General features: G+C 42.3%; 1 pseudogene; it reads right to left on the bottom strand.

Annotated features, from left to right (window-relative positions):
- Positions 1–649: 649 nt before the first annotated feature.
- LOC138444190 (cytochrome c pseudogene) lies at positions 650–1,134 on the bottom strand (annotated as a pseudogene).
- Positions 1,135–16,970: the final 15,836 nt, after the last annotated feature.

Raw genomic sequence — 16,970 nt, 5'->3', positions numbered from 1 at the left:
TTATGTTTATTGTTTTCTGTAAGCTGTTTAAAAAACTTTTTTTGCCTTCTCTAAGGCTGTGAAGATATTTTCTCATTTTATTTTCCAGAAGATTTACAGTTTAGTTTTTACATTTAGGTCTATGACCTACCTCAAATGAATGCTTGTGTATGGTGTGAATTAAGGATCAAGTTCATTTTTTAAATGGAAATCAAGTTCTTATCATTTTCCCATTGAAGTGAGTTGGCAACATTGTAAAAAAAATTAGCATTGTAAAAAAAAAAAAAAAAAACTTGGCCTTTTTTTTTTTTAGATAGAGAATTTTAATTAAATTGGCATAGTTTATAAAACCAAACAGATAAAGTGGACTTTGTCAGTGTATTTTCAATCCTTGCCTTAACAGGCTAATGAACACAACTTGAAACACGTGTGAATCCTCCTCTGTTCTATGAGACAGTGAAGGGACCTTTTCAGTATTTAAATATATTAATATAACCAGTTATAGAAATCTAAATATAAAACAAATCTCTTATAGGTTCTGAGAAGGAATGCACCATCTCCCTAAAAAGTTTCATATTCCTTATTCAAGTTCAATCATCTCTTTAGAATGGGAAAAGTGATAGTACTTGTTGAACTGGAATTACTATCAAAATTTAAAAAGCTGACCATATTTGTTTAGCCACAGACCAATCTTATTTAAATCAGGACTGTCCAACAGAATTATTCCATCAGCCATTCATGATCTGAATTCTAGTGTATGAGATCAATTTAAATATGGTACACATAAAAAGTCATGAGACACTTCTGTTTCATAATAAATAAGGCAGTGGCCAACTATTACTCATTGGTAGCTTTTTTGAGATAAGCTATCAAGTCCTCCCTCTCTCCCTTCTTCTTAATGCCAGCAAAGATCATCTTGGTTCCAGGGATGTACTTCTTGGGATTCTCCAAGTACTCCATCAGCGTCTCCTCTCCCCAGGTGATACCTTTGCTTTTGTTGGCATCTGTGTAAGAGAATCCAGCAGCCTGACCTGTCTTTCGTCCAAACAGACCATGGAGGTTTGGCCCAGTCTTGTGCTTCCCTCCCTTTTCCACAGTATGGCACTGGGCACACTTCTGAACAAAAATCTTCTTGCTCTTCTCAACATCACCCATTTTTAAATAGTTCTTTTTCTGTGCGCGACCGAGAAGTTCCTGCTCACAAGCCGAACGTCCCGCTTTCTCTTAGCCATTTTAATGTAAGTCTTTTCCTCTACTCTTTTCAACTTTGGTCTATATGACTATTATGCCAATATCCTACTCTCTTGAATACTGTCGCTTTGTAATAGATTTTTAATTCAGGTAGCTTGAATTCCCTATCTTCATTCTTTTTTCAGAATTGTTTTAGTTATTCTAGATCCTTTGCTTTCTCACATATTTTAGAATTTCTTTTTTCAATTTCTACAAAAACAAAAAACAAAAACCAAAAAACACCAACAACTCTGCTAGGACTTTGGGATGTGTTGAGGTAGGTAAGTGTAAAATGAAAAGCCAACAGTGTTTTCCTTCCTATGTGGAGAAAAACCCAGTTCTTCCTCAAGACCTCTTTCCTTCCTTTATCTCTCACACGGAACAGGTCCCTTCCAGCCCTGATCTTTTGTAACTCTTCAGTCTACAAAGAGGGTAGCGAGGCAGGAGCGATAACAGCCTTCAGCCTGTTAGGCTGAGTGCGGAGACTGAATCCTCAGCCCAAGGTTTTGATCCAGCCAATGGGTCAGATTTCTAGGGGCAGAGTGGTCATCAAAGGTCTAGCAGCTCTTGAAGTAGAGGTTTGAGGAAAGACCCAGTGGCCTGTGAAGGAGAGGTTTGAGGAAGATGGAGAACAAGTTTGTCCTCCTTCCTCCTGGATGATCTGTGTAGAAATAACAACTTTCTCAAGATTTTGAGTTCATACTCCCAAGGATTCTGTACTCAGTCCCAACATGTGTAAGGTTTTCCCACAAAAGAGATTCTCTGTGACACCAGGTGGGTGTCCTACAATTCGACTCTGACACTATCTACCTGGAGATAGGGTCAGATTCTATGGGTTAATGGCTCAGTTCTACAAGACTGCCCGCCTCCTTCCCTCCACTTCACCCAGGTTCAAGGTTGTTCAAGTCATCACCTGTGCTTCTGATCAGCTGGCTTAAACTGGAGAAAACAGAGCATTAGATGAATTATTGTAGATAGATTGGAGGTTTCAATGATCCCTACCTTGGGTTTGATTAATTTCTTAGAGTGGCTCATTGAACTCAGAGAAACATTTTACTCACTCGATTATCAGTTTATTCTAGAAGGATATAACAGGAACAGCCAGATGGAAGAGATGCTTCAGGCAAAGACTATGCCCTCTGAGTTAGCCACTCTCCCCTCTTCTCCAGGTGTTTACCAACCCAGTTCTCCAAGCCCCATCCTTACTGAGGTGTTATGGGGGTTTCATTACAAAGGCATGCTTGATTAAATCTTTGGCCAATGGAAACTGAACTCAATCGTCAGCCCTTCTCCCCTCCCTAGAGATCAGGGAATACAACTGAAAGTGCCAACTCCGTAATCACTTGGTTGGTTACCCTGGCAACAAGCTCCATCCTAAGGCTATCTAGGGGCTTTCCAAACGTCTAATAAAGACTTTTTTGCTCTCTTCACAAAAACTTCAAATAGTTTTAGGAACTCTGTGCCAGGAACCTGGAGGAAGACCAAATATATATTTCTTATCACAAATCACAACTCACTTCCACCTTAGAATATTTGTCTGCTGGTGTATCAATCCTCTTCAACTTCTCTGCCACAAAAGAGAAGGATCCCTCCACGTTTTAAGAGCTAACTTCTCTCCCAAACTTCTGATCCCATCTCAGTCTGACTTTTCTGTTCCTTCTCCAGCATTTCCAACCTTCCTTCTCCAGTGACTTCTGCCCTGTCTTCAAGCATTCCTGCATTTAAAAAATCCTAAGTTCAAATTACCCTCAGCGTCCATTTCACTCCTGCCTTCCCCTTCCAGGATTCTCTCTAGTTTTATGAAACTGCTGCCTTCCTTTCTCATACATCTGTTCATTTCTTAAGTCCTTGTAGTAGAAGGTCCACCCTTTATCAAATGTTATGAATCATCTGCAACTGACCAAACCCCGTGCCTCATCAGCCCTCAGTTTCTCCTCTCTGGGACGCTGTGTCCAGGAGGCTTTCTTTGTCTCCTTCATGGACCTCTCTTCTCCTGTGACTCCCCTCGCCCTGATCTGCTGCTTCTCCTTCCTTTATAACCGTTCCCATCAGTGTTTCTCGGTCATACAGAGACTACAGGCCACCAGACAAGCAGCCCCAACTTACCATCTGCAAATCTGAAAATTCAACACGTGTCTGATTAAAAAGGAACATTTGTCTCTTTCCTGACCTGCAGCAGATCCTCCATCTAGAAGGGAATCCCATCCCTTCACACCTTTCTCAAAAAATTAGCTTCTCTTGTTCTTGAATCTTAAACTTTGCTGCTGTTCTTTCCTAATATCAAGAAAACATTGTCGGACTTCCCTGCTGGTAGAGTGGTTAAGAGTCTTCCTGCCAGTGCAGGGAGCACCAGTTCTGTCCATAATCCGGGAGGATCCCACATGCCGCACAGCAACTAGGCCCGCGCGCCACAGCTCCTTGAGCCTGTGCCCTAGAGCCCACAAAACGCAGCTACTGAAGCCCACACTTGTGTTCTGCAACAACGAGAGGCCCACACCCCGAAACTAGAGTAGCCCCTGCTCTCCCAGAACTAGAGAAAGCCCCTGCACACAGCAACAGAGACCCAATACAGCCAAAAATCAATGATTCTTTTTGAAAAAGAAAGAAGACATTGTCCCCACCTCTTTCTCTTTTTAAAAATTGTCTTGTTTTTATTTCCTTTTATACTTACTTCACTATCAAACTTCTGAGTTATGTGTTCCCACTGTCTCCCCTTAGACCCTTTCTGATCCCTCCTCAGTCCTCTGAAACATGGCTCTTGTTTCCAATGTGTCAGTAAAAATGACCTCACCAAAGTTTACCAGCGACCTCTTTGTGGCCACAGCTTTTGGTTCCTTGTAGTTCTCTCGCCTTCTTGAGAGTACTGACATTGCTCACCGCTTCCTCCTCTGTTTTGCCTCTCCCTCCCCATGACCACCCCTGCTCTGAGGGCTGCTTCCCTTCTGTACCGCGACAAACATCTCTCTTCCCACACGACAAACATCTCTCTTCCCACGCGGTGGCAGTGGCCCCCCTCAGGTGCCGTCCTGGGCCTCATCCTTTCCTCACTTACCCTGAGTGATCTTGTCTACTCCTCCACTGCACACATATTTACTGAGCACCCACTCTAAGCCAGACCAGTACTGATTTAAGCCCCAAGGGTAAAACAAGTCCCTGTTCTCATGGATTTGACATTTGCCAGTGGTGTCACGTCCATCTTGATACTGATGACACAAAACCCTGCTCTCTCTCTCTCTTTCTTTTGCCCATTTGGTCTGCTTGGCTAGTCCATGTCATCTCAGACTCAGTATTTCTAAAACCGAATTTTTCATCCTTAGCCTACCTCCAGTTTCTCCTCTTGTCTCAGCTACACAAGTCAGAAAGTGCTCGTCATCTTTGTTCATCACCATCTTTGAGTCTTCATTTTCCTTCTTCTCCTAAACCTGATCTGTAATCAAGTCCTGTCAATTATTCCTTCGAATCCTCCAAAATACCTCTGAAATCCATTTGTTGTTCTCCATGCCTGACACCATTACTCACTCTTCCTTGATTCCTAACATGTCCCTCTAGTCTTGATCACTTTCATGCCCCATCCCACCTTCAATACATTGTCCACATCATGGCCACAGTCATTTCCAATACAACTCTGATCACATGACCTCCCTGTTTAAAACTCCTCATTGCCCTTAAGATAACAGCCAACCCCTTTAACGTGGCCCAGAGCGCTCCTGCTTACCTGCCAATCTCATGTCTCCCCATTATCAGCATCACTCTCAACTCTTCTGTCATATAAGCTTTTTCTTTCAGTGACCTGACATTTTCTTTCCATGACCTGGATGTGCCGTGCTTTCTCATGCCTCGCAGCCTCCCTTAGCCTGAAACACCTCCCCATGCCTGACCTCCATCCCTTCTCCTGGCTAACTCTGACTTACTCCAGTCTTAGTTTAAATGTTACTTCTAGAATACTTGCCTTAAAATCTCTAGTCTGTGGTAGTTCCCCACCTCTGCACATCAGTGCCACCCTATCCTATTTACCCTATTATGACTTTCTGATTTTTTTTTGGCATATTGAAAAAGTTTAATACATGGTTTATTAAAATACAAAATTATATTTACTGATTATAATAATTATTAGTGAAATTAAATTATAATAAGTATTAATATAATTATACTTCCTTTCTCATGGGTTTTGGCAAGAAATACATCAAAGGACAGAATATGTATACATACCTGCTAGAGATCAGAGCAAAATTCACAGACAAGAAATGGCAGATTTATGATTACAACGTTATGTTATTTTGTTGACTGTTGTAACATTGTTGTTCGGTCGCTAGATTTTCTGATTTGTTTTGTTATTTTCCATGTCCTTTTTTTCCATTAGAATATAACCCAGGAGATCAAGGCAAGGGTAAGGTCTGTGTCACTCATGTTTGTTGTATTCCCAGCTTGTAGAAAACACCAGTCAACACATATTTGTCAAATGAATGAATAATTTCTTGCCCTCCTCCTCCTACCATCTAAATACAGACATGCTTAAGAATCATATTTCTGAGCTTTATTCAATTTCTTTCTTTATATTCCATTGATTCCTATGATTTCAATGGTCATGTCAGTGTGAAGTCTCCAATCTACCCGCAGGCTGGTATCACTCAGATCCACATCTGCATTTCCAACATCATGCTAAACATTTATGCTTGGAGGGTTTTTTAACATCTCAGATGTGGGGTTAGTTGCTCAGTCATGTCCGACTCTTTGTGATCCCATGGACTAAGGCCCGCCAGGTTGGCCATGGGATGCTCCAGGCAAGAATACTGGAGTAGGTTGGCATTTCCTTCTCCAGATAAATGATACACAACTTAAAAGCATGCAGAGATACATATTCAAGGATGTGTGATGCATCATTGTCTATAATATTGAAAAATTGAAAACAACCCAAAAGCCTATCAAAAGAGAATTGGTAAACAAATTACAACTGCAGAGCCTTCAGTTCAGTTCAGTTGCTCAGTCATGTCTGACTCTTTGTGACCCCATGGACTGCAGCACACCAGGCTTCTCTGTCCATCATCACTCCTGAAGCCTACTCAAACTCGTGTCCATCGCATCGATGATGCCATCCAGCCTTCTCATCCTCTGTTGTTCCCTTCTCCTCCCACCTTCAATCTTTCCTAGCATCAGGGCCTTTTCAGATAAATCGGTTCTTCACGTCAGGTGGCCAAAGTATTGGAGTTTCAGCTTCAGCCTCAGTCCTTTCAATGAATATTCAGGACTGATTTCCTTTAGAATGGACTGGTTGGATCTCCTTGAAGTCCAAGGGCCTCTTAAGACTCTTCTCCAACATCACAGTTCAAAAGCATCAATTCTTCAGTGCTCAGCTTTCTTTATAGTCCAACTCTCACATCCCATAGCTTTGACTAGACAGACCCTTGTTGGTAAAGTAGTGTCTCTGCTTTTTAGAGCCTTAGAAAGACTAAAAAAGACTCATATATTAATGTGAAAAGATATACCTGATATAATATTAAGTTAAAAAGGAGGCTTCAGAATAATAAATAGCGTTTAGTTTCATCTTATTCAGTTATTCAACATGCATTTATTGAATGCCTGCTATGTGCCAATTTCTGTTCCAAGTGCTGGGGTTGCTCAGAGAACAAGACATTTCTTTTTTCTCACAGAACTTTCTAGACAAGCTATGCACGTGCACACACACACATGCATATAATATTTCAGGGCTTCCCAGAGGGCTCAGTGGTAAGGAATTTGCCTTCAATGTAGGAGACATGGCTTTGATCCCTGGGTCAGGAAGATCCCCTGGAGAAGGTAATGGCAACCCACGCTATCCTTGCCTGGGAAATCCCATGGACAGAGGAGTCTGGCGGCTACAGGACTTGAGGTCGCAGAGTTGAACACAGTGTAGCGACTGAGCACCCACTTATTGTGTCTGGTAACGATGAGTGCTATGAAAAAAACTTGGAAAACTCAGCAGTGGCCACAGGACTGGAAAAGGTCAGTTTTCATTCCAATCCCAAAGGAAGGCAATGCCAAAGAATGCTCAAACAACCACACAATTGCACTCATTTCACACACTAGCAAAGTAATGTTCAAAATCCTTCAAGCTAGGCTTCAACAGTAGGTGAACCAAGAATTTTCAGATGTGCAAGCTGGATTTAGAAAAGGTAGAAGAACCAGATAGCAAATTACCAACATCTGTTGGATCATTGAAAAAGCAAGAGAATTCCAGAAAGACATCTACTTCTGCTTCATTGCCTATGGTAAAACCTTTGACTCTGTAGATCACAACAAACTGTGGAAAATTCTTAAAGAGATAGGAATACCAGACCACCTTACCTGACTCCTGAGAAATCTGTATGCAGGTCAAAAAGCAACAGTTAGAACCGAACATGAAACAACGGACTGGTTCCAAATTGGGAGAGGAATACATCAAGGCTGTATTCTGCTTATTCAACTTATATGAAGAGTACATCATGGAAAATGCCAGGCTGAATGAAGCATAAGCTGGAATCAAGATTTCCAGGAGAAATATCAATAACCTCGGTTATGCAGATGTGGCATACAGTGCCACAGACAGTGGCAGACAGTGAAGAGGAATTAAAGAGCCTCTTGATGAAGGTGAAAGAGGAGAGTGAAAAAGCTGACTTAAAACTCAACACTCAAAAAAAAAGATCATGGCATCTGGTTCCGTCACTTCATGGCAAATAGATAGGAAACAACAGAAACTGTGACAGTGAGAGACTTTATTGTCTTGGGCTCTAAAAGCACTGCAGACGGTGACTGCAGCCAGGAAATTAAAAGATGCTTGCTCCTTGGAAGAAAAGGAATGACTAACAGAAGCAGCATATTAAAAGGCAAAGCCATTACTTTGCCTACAAAGATCTGTCTAGTCAAAGCTATGGTTTTTCCAGTAATTATGTACAGATGTGAGAGCTGGACGACGAAAAAGGCTGAGCACCAAACAATTGATGCTGTGGTGCTGGAGAAGACTCTTGAGAGTCCCTTAGACAGCCAGTCAATTCTAAAGGAAATCAACCCCGAATATTCACTGAAAGGAGTGATGCTGAAGCTGAAGGTCCAATACTTCGACCTCCTGATGTGAACAGCTGACTCAATGGAAAAGACCCTGATGCTGGGAAAGATTGAAGGCAGGAGGAGAAGGGGACGACAGAGGATGAGATGGTTGGATGGCATCACTGACTCAGTTGACGTGAGTTTGGGCAAACTCAAGGAAATGGTGAAAGACAGGGAGGCCTGGCGTGTTGCAGTCCATGGGACACAAAGAGTCGGACACGACTGAGGGGCTGAACAACAACAGTGAAAAAAAGTCTGTGTTATTTTAGGTAGAGTGATTAGTGAAGGACCCTCTAGAATGGCAACATTTGAGCAGACACCTGAAAGAATCTTGTGAATGAATATTTGGGGAAAGGACATTCCAATCAGGGGGATCAGCCAACATAAAGCCGGGAGTAGTGGCAAGTGCAACTGGTACTAGAAGCGAGAAGGAGCCCTCTGCAACTGCAGCCAAGTGAAGGCGCGGGAGAGTGGGACCTGGGACCACAGAGGCCACCTGCAGCCAGGCCAGGCAAAGGTTCTGGAATCCATTCTAAGTACGACTGAAAGTCCATTTTGGAGGTGTGTATGTTACAACATGTTAGTGTTTCGCATGTTGAAACACTAAAAACATTTTTAAAGTTTTAAAAATATATACCAAACTGTTATCAGAAAATATTTTCAGGACGTGGGCTCACAGGAGACTTTCATTTTCAAACCCATAGCCTCATGTTGTGTTTTACAATGCGTTTTATAATGAGTATATATAAATTTGGTAATCAGAAAAAAAAATGATTTTAGAAGCTTGTGCAAACTCTTTGACTCATCAACTCACTTTAAAGAAACATATCCTTTAAAAAAACTGGTTAAGTTTGTAAAACTGTGTGTATAAGGATGTTCATTATAGTGTTACTTATAATAGCAAAAATTAGAAATAACTTAAATGTCTGACAATAGGGAATTGATTAAATAAATTATGGTGAAATTATACAATGACATCACAGGAGCCCTGACAAATTATGTCGTAGAATATCACCCCACGTTCAAAGCCTAGCTCAATTTCCAACTCTAAGCAACCTTTTCTAGCACCCCTGCCTGAAACAATCTCTTGAAACTTATTTGTGCATGTTGTCTACGGCACTCTTGTGACCCTTACTACATACTGTTCCATTATGGAACAACTTTGGCTCCCACTTGGCTTGCCACAAGCTGTGCTAATGGAAGCAGAGCAGGGCAGAACCATCCCAAACAATAGATAATTCATTCCTTTGTAAATCCGTCACACCATTTATCTTGCAGCGGATTCACCTTCTTGATTAGCTTTCCTTATGTTGGTATCGAAAGCAACGAGCATCTCTAAGGACACACACAAGTAGCAGAGGGAAGAGATCCAGAAGCCTGAAGTTCCCCTGCGTAACCCCCAGAATTGATGGCAGGCACTGGGGTCCAGAGAGTTACCAGGGCCCTTCCCCTGCACAGTCACCTTCTCCTTTTTCACAGAGAAACTGGAGCACTCCCTTCTTCTCAGGCTTCTGTGCTTGTGCCCTTGGCTTGCAAGGCTGGGCTTCTGGTTCTGAGCCCCTGTGTGCACACATTTCTCCTTCTGGCGTTGTCCTGGGGCAACGAAAAGCTGCTGATGAGTCACAGAAGCCCTTCTTCCTCCAGGCCCATGGCTGACTCAGCTGCTGCCACAGAGGCCAGGACACATTCCTTTCACCCATCCCACGGTTGGAGGTAGGGGCCAATGTTCCTGGGGAGAGAGAGGCCACATGAACTTACTTACTTACTTACCCCACAGCCTTCTTAAACCGAGCTTCCTTTGCTTACAGGAAGGCTCACTGTGAACATCTCTTCTGCCCCAGCAGCGCTGAGAGTCAGGCAGGGTTTCCTAACTTGTGGGACATTTGAGCAGGCTGGAAAGGAATACCCTTCTTCCCTACCAAGTCCTCTGCCAGCGGAGGACTTATGAGTCACAAATGAGTCAACGCATGGAGACTATGTTTAATACTGATAAGTGCTGATACAGTGACTATTTTTCTGTTTAGGGGCCACCTACTTCTGAAGCCCAGAAGACTACCTCAATGTCTCTTAAACTTTTCCATATTGATCTTGAAGTGGACTTTCTGGTGTCTCAGTTCAGCTCCTCTTGCAGTAGCTCAGCAACTCATGTTAGGAAAAAACAAAAAACAGAAAGAGAGAGAGAGAGAGAGGATATTGAGTTTTGGAGATGGGAGGTGTGGTTGCCACTGAAAATTTCCCAGGGGAAGAAGATCTATTGTTAAAAATCCATCCTTTTTTCTTCCCCTCTCTCTCTCACTCCTTTCTTTCCCTCCTCCTATCCCTACCTCTCTTTCCCCATTTCTCAGTTCAGCCCATAAGTCCTCTCCCTCCACTCTTGGACTCCTATCTCACTTCCCCACCTTAGACAGGAGCTGGGAGTGATTCTTTCTGCTTTGTTTTTAATATTTTTTTAATTTATATGTTTATTTGGCTGTGCCAGGTCTTAGTTGCAGCATGCAAAATCTTAGTTGTGGCATATAGGATCTAGTTTCTTGATTAGGGATCAAACTTAGGTCCCCATGCATAGGAAGCACAGAGTCTTAGCCACTGGACCAACAGAGAAATCCCTGAGATGGTTCTAAAAGGAGACCAGGTACTACAATCTCCTGCAGATGCCTCAGCTCTCAGACAGATCCAGATAGCTAGCACTCTTATCTCTTGTCACCCAGCTTTGGCACCATCCCATGGTCCCAACAGCTTCTGAATAAAATTCTGATTTCCTTTAAGAATGTTTGAAGGCCATTTCCATAGCCCTACTGGCTGAGGTGCTCAGAATCAACCCTTTCCATGAGCAAGATGGTGGCTTTCAAAGTGGAATCTGCAACAAAAATCATTCGAGTTCCCTTGTTTAGCTAAACAAAGATTTGGGTGCCAGGTTCTGTGGGGAGGCCTTCATCCCTGCTCCTGGGGAATTCACAGTCTGACTTCTCATTGCTAGATTTTCTGGAAAACACTTAGTTACCAGCCAGCACAATGAAGCCATCTGTTGGAGGTGGTCCCCTTCCTGACTCAGCCTCTAAGAAATATGGCAGTTCTGCTTCCTTTCAGATTCACAAATGTTCTGGATATGTGAACAGTCCTTCAGCATCTCTTTTTCAGAGGTGGAAACTGAGGCCCAGAAAAGAGACTTGTCCTGAGCAGGTCACAAAGCTGGTGGCTGTGTTGGGCCTGGATTTGCTTCCTGCTCCCCGACATCGCCCTGCCTCCCAGGCATTCCTTTGAACTAATGAGCCAGGCAGAACCCATGACAGCTGACTGCTTCTGAGCTTGCCCTGATTGTTCCTCCCTCTTGAGAGATGTCCAGATAAGCTCCACCAGCATGCTGAGAGGCTCTCCTCCCAAGATATAAGAACAGGAGTTCTCTGTGAGGATCAGAGCCAAAAGAGCTCAGTCAAGTTACCACTGATAACCTCGTGCTCTCTGCACAAGTTATTAATACAATAGTCTCCTGCCCTATGACCAGAGCCCTCTACACACCCAAGGTTCTGAGATGTGCTTAAGAACATGAATTCTTGGTGCTTAAAAACATCCAGTATAAGGTTTTCAAACTAGTGGTCCTAATCCATTAGTTGGGTGACAAAAAAGAAAAAAAATCTAATTTTTTAAAGGAAAGAAAAAAGTAGAAAATACCAGAGTCCATCCTATTTGTGGTAGGCAGAATTCTCAGACCACATCCCCAGTGACCTTCTGCATGCCCTCCCCTTGCGTGTGGGCAGAGCCTCTGACTATGACAGAACATCATTCCCAACATTATGGTAGTCATGTTAGGAGAACCACTGGCTAAAACTGCCCACTCTGGCCAGGCACCATAGTAACCACTTGCATGAGTTATCTCAAACAGGAAGTCCTGGTAAGGAATGAGGAACGAACAAGCTACCACCGACCAGAAGAATTCAGAAAAGGTCTAAAGGAGAGAGGCGCCTGTAGTCCATGTGCCCACCAACCTCCCAGAATCCTTCTGGCTGGACTCCATCTTGGCTGAGTGATGTGTGCACCACCAGGAAGGACCCTGACTCAGAGTGACGGGCCAGAGACAACTCAGAAACTAACCTCATCACCATAAACTTCGAGGCTGTACACCATGCGGCAGAGAAGTCTCCTGGGTTCCCTTACCCTGCTGCTCTACGTCCGGGCACCCTTTCCCAATAAAGTCTCTTGCTTTGTCAACATGTGTGTCTCCTCCAACAATTCATTTCTGAATGTTAGACAAGAGCCTTCTCTCAGGCCCTGGAAGAGATCCCCTTTCCTGCAACAGTTACATGGCAAAGGAAGGGCTCTTGCAACATAATCAAGATTCATAATGCAGACCCAAAAGCATTGCCTGTGATTTCAGTAAACAATGACTTTTGCCCACCATCAGCATTGCAGGATTCCTGAGGGGGATTCAGGATGGAAAAAAACACCAGTACTGGCCCTGGACTGTTAAGGTACATATTGAAGGAGTAATATCAATGATCCCAGGATCTTGTATCTTACCACAGAGAAAAAGGAACTAAAATCATTAACTTGAGACTTTTGTCTTTTTCGATTAGCAGCGATCTTATCTTTGACTACATGATTTGTTTTGTTTTGTTGGCAAAATCTTCTATATATCCTGTCTCCTCTCTTACCTCTTCAGAATGGTTCCTCAGAGCTATCTAAGAGGCTGTCTTTCAGGCTATAGTTATCAATGAGATTTCCAAACAAAACATAACTCAAAACTTGTACATTGTATATTATTCTTCAGTCAACAATAATCAGTTGACTTTGAGATAATCAAAAGAGAGATTATTCTGGATGGGCCTGACCTAATTATGTAATCCCTTTAAAAGAGAGGTTCTCCTGCTGGCCCTGAAAAAAACCAAAGGAACAAATGCCAACAATCCCATGAGGCTGGAAGAATATCCCAAGTACAGGTAAGATGGCAGGGCCAATTGACACTTTGATTATAGGCTTGTGAGAAGTTGAGCAGAGCATCCAGCTAAAGCTGTACTTAAAACTCTAACCTATGAAAACAGATAATAAATATATGTTGTTTTAAACCATTGCATTGGTGGTAATTTGTTGCACAACAGTAGAAAACTAATATAATACTCTAAACCATAAAGATGAGCACTATATGTTACAACTTTTTTCAGTTTTATATATATAGGTATATAATCATTAGACCATGGTATAAAATGCATTTTTGTTTTCAGAGGTGATAAAAACATTAGAAGCCACTGATCTAGTTATTTGTTGTTGTTCAGTTACTAAGTCGTATCTGACTCTTTGTGACTCCATGGACTGCCACACTCCAAGCTCTCTGTCCTTCACTATCTCCTGGAGTTTGCTCAGATTCATGTCCATTGAGACAGTGATGCTACCTAACCATGTCATCCTCTCCCAGCATGTCTTTTCCAATGAGCCAGTTCTTCACATCAGGTGGCCAAAGTACTGGTGTTTCAGTTTCAGCATCAGTCCTTCCAATGAATATTCAGGACTTAGTTGCTTTAGCATTGACTGGCTGGATCTCCTTGCAGTCTGAAGGGACTCTCAAGAATCTTCTAGTCTAGAGTGTCAGCTAAAAAAAGCTGCACAACTTGAGAGTCACGAGTTAAGTTTTACTGGGGGCAAAAAGAGGATTGCAGCCCAGGCACCTCTCTGAGAGACTGCCCCAAAGAGGCAGTGGGGGAAGGTCAATATATAAGACTTTGGTGAAGTTCAGTTCAGTTCAGTCGCTCAGTCGTGTCCGACTCTTTGCGACCCCATGAATCGCAGCACGCCAAGCCTCCCTGTCCATCACCAACTCCCAGAGTTCACTCAGACTCGCGTTCATCAAGTCAGTGATGCCATCCAGCCATCTCATCCTCTGTCGTCCCCTTCTTCTCCTGCCCCCAATCCCTCCCAGCATCAGAGTCTTTTCCAATGAGTCAACTCTTCACATGAGGTGGCCAAAGTACTAGAGTTTCAGCTTTAGCATCATTCCTTCCAAAGAAATCCCAGGGTTGATCTCCTTCAGAATGGACTGGTTGGATCTCCTTACAGTCCAAGGGACTCTCAAGAGTCTTCTCCAACACCACAGTTCAAAAGCCTCAATTCTTCGGTGCTCAGCCTTCTTCACAGTCCAACTCTCACATCCATACATGACCACAGGAAAAACCATAGCCTTGACTAGCCAGACCTTAGCCAGCAAAGTAATGTCTCTGCTTTTGAATATGCTATCTAGGTTGGTCATAACTTTTCTTCCAAGGAGTAAGCATCTTTTAATTTCATGGCTACAATCACCATCTGCAGTGATTTGGGGAGTTCAATATATTAAGCACTACTTTTACAAAAGATTATCTGAAAGTGGGCAAACAGGAGATAGCAAGAGTGAACATCAACATTTTAGGAATCAGTGAACCTAAATGGACTGGAAAGGGTGAATTTAATTCAGATGACTATTACATCTATTACCGTGGGCAAAAATCCCTTGGAAGAAATGGAGAGGCCCTCATAGTCAACAAAAGAGTCCAAAATGCAGTACTTGGGTGCAATCTCAAAAACAACAGAATGATATCTGTTCATTTCCAAGGAAAACCATTCAATATCAGAGTAATCCAAGTCAATGACCCAACCACTAATGTGGAAGAAGCTGAAGTTGAATGATTCTATGAAAATCTACAAGACCTTCTAAAACTAACACACCCCCCCCCCCAAAAAAAAATGTCCTTTTCATCCTGGGGAAAGGAATGCAAAAGTAGGAAGTCAAGAGATACCTGGAATAACAGACAGTTTTGGCCTTGGAGTACAAAATGAAGCAGAGCAAAGGCTGACAGAGTTTTGCCAAGAGAACATACTGGTCACAGCAAAATACCTCTTCAAACAACACAACAGAAGACTCTACACATGAGCATCACCAGATGGTCAATACTGAAATCAGATCGATTATATTCTTTGAAGCTGAAGATGGAGAAGCTCTATACAGTCAGCAAAATCAAAACAGGGAGTTGCCTGTAGCTCAGATCATGAACTCCTTATTGAAAACTTTAGACAAATTGAAGAAAGTAGGAAAAAACCACTAGACCATTCAGGTATGACCTAAATCAAATCCCTATGATTATACAGTGAAAGTGACAAATAGATTTAAGGGATTAGATATGATAGAGTGCCTAAAGAACTGTGGACAGAGGTTCATGATATTGTACAGGAGGCTGTGATCAAAACCATCCCCAAGAAAAAGAAAGGCAAAATGGTTCTCTGAGGAGGCCTTATAAATAGCAGAGAAAAGAAGAAAAATGAAAGGCAATGGAGAAAAGGAAAGATATACTCATCGAATGCAGAGTTCCAAAGAATAGCAAGGAGAGATAAGAAAGCCTTCCTCAGTGATCAGTGCAAAGAAATAGAGGAAAACAATAGAATGGGAAAGACTAGAGATCTCTTCAAGAAAATTAGAGATAACAAAGGAACATTTCATGCAAAGATGGGCACAATAAAGGACAGAAATAGTATGTACCTAACAGAAGCAGAAGATATTAAGAAGAGGTGTCAAGAATACACAGAAGAACTATATAAAAAAGACTGTAATGATCCAGATAACCATGATGGTGTGATCACTCACCTAGAGCCAGACATCCTGGAATGTGAAGTCAAGTGGGCCTTAGGAACCAACTACGAACAAAGCTAGTAGAGGTGATGGAACTCCAGTGGAGCTATTTCAAATCCTAAAAGATGATGCTGTGAAAGTGCCGCACTCAATATGCCAGCAAATTTGGAAAACTCAGCAGTGGCCACAGGACTGGAAAAGGTCAGTTTTCATTCCAATCCCAAAGAAAGGCAATGCCAAAGAATGTTCAAACTACCACACAATTGCACTCATCTCACATGCTAGCAAAGTAATGCTCAAAATTCTCCAAGCCAGGCTTCAACAGTATATGAACCGAGAACTTTCAGATGTTCAAGCTGGATTTAGAAAAGGCAGAGGAACCAGAGATCAAATTGCCAACATCTGTTGAATCATTGAAAAAGCAAGAGAATTCCAGAAAAACATCTGCTTCTGCTGTATTGACTATGCCAAAGACTTTGACTGTGTGGATCACAATAAACTGTGGAAAATTCTGAAAAAGATGGGAATACCAGACCACCTGGCCTGCCTCCTAAGACATCTGTATGCAGGTCAAGAAGCAAGAGTTAGAACTGGACATGGAAAAACAGACTGGTTCCAAACTGGGAAAGGAGTACATCAAAGCCATATATTGCCACCATGCTTATTTAACTTCTATGCAGAGTACATCATGCAACATGCCCGGCTGGATGAAGCACAAGCTGGAATAAAGATTGCTAGGAGAAAGATCAACAACCTCAGATATGCAGATAACACCACCCTTATGGCAGAAAGCAAAGAAGAACTAAAGAGCCTCTTGACGAAAGCGAAAGAGGAGAGTGAAAAAGCTGACTTAAAATTCAACATTCAAAAAACAAAGATCATGGCATCTGTCCCCATCACTTTATGGCAAATAGATGGGGAAACAATGGAAAGAGTGAGACTTTATGTTCTTGGACTCCAAAATCACTGAAGATGGTGGCTGCAGCCATGAAATTAAAGGACACTTGCTCCTTGGAATAAAAGCTATGACCCACCTAGACAGCATATTAAAAAGCAGAGAACATTACTTTACCAACAAAAGTCCATATAGAAAAGCTATGGTGTTTCAAGTAATCAT

This window comes from Ovis canadensis, chromosome 7, assembly GCF_042477335.2.
Source record: "Ovis canadensis isolate MfBH-ARS-UI-01 breed Bighorn chromosome 7, ARS-UI_OviCan_v2, whole genome shotgun sequence".
Lineage (NCBI taxonomy): Eukaryota > Metazoa > Chordata > Mammalia > Artiodactyla > Bovidae > Ovis > Ovis canadensis.
Note: the sequence above shows the minus strand (reverse complement) of the source record. Positions and strands in the feature narration are given on the sequence as shown.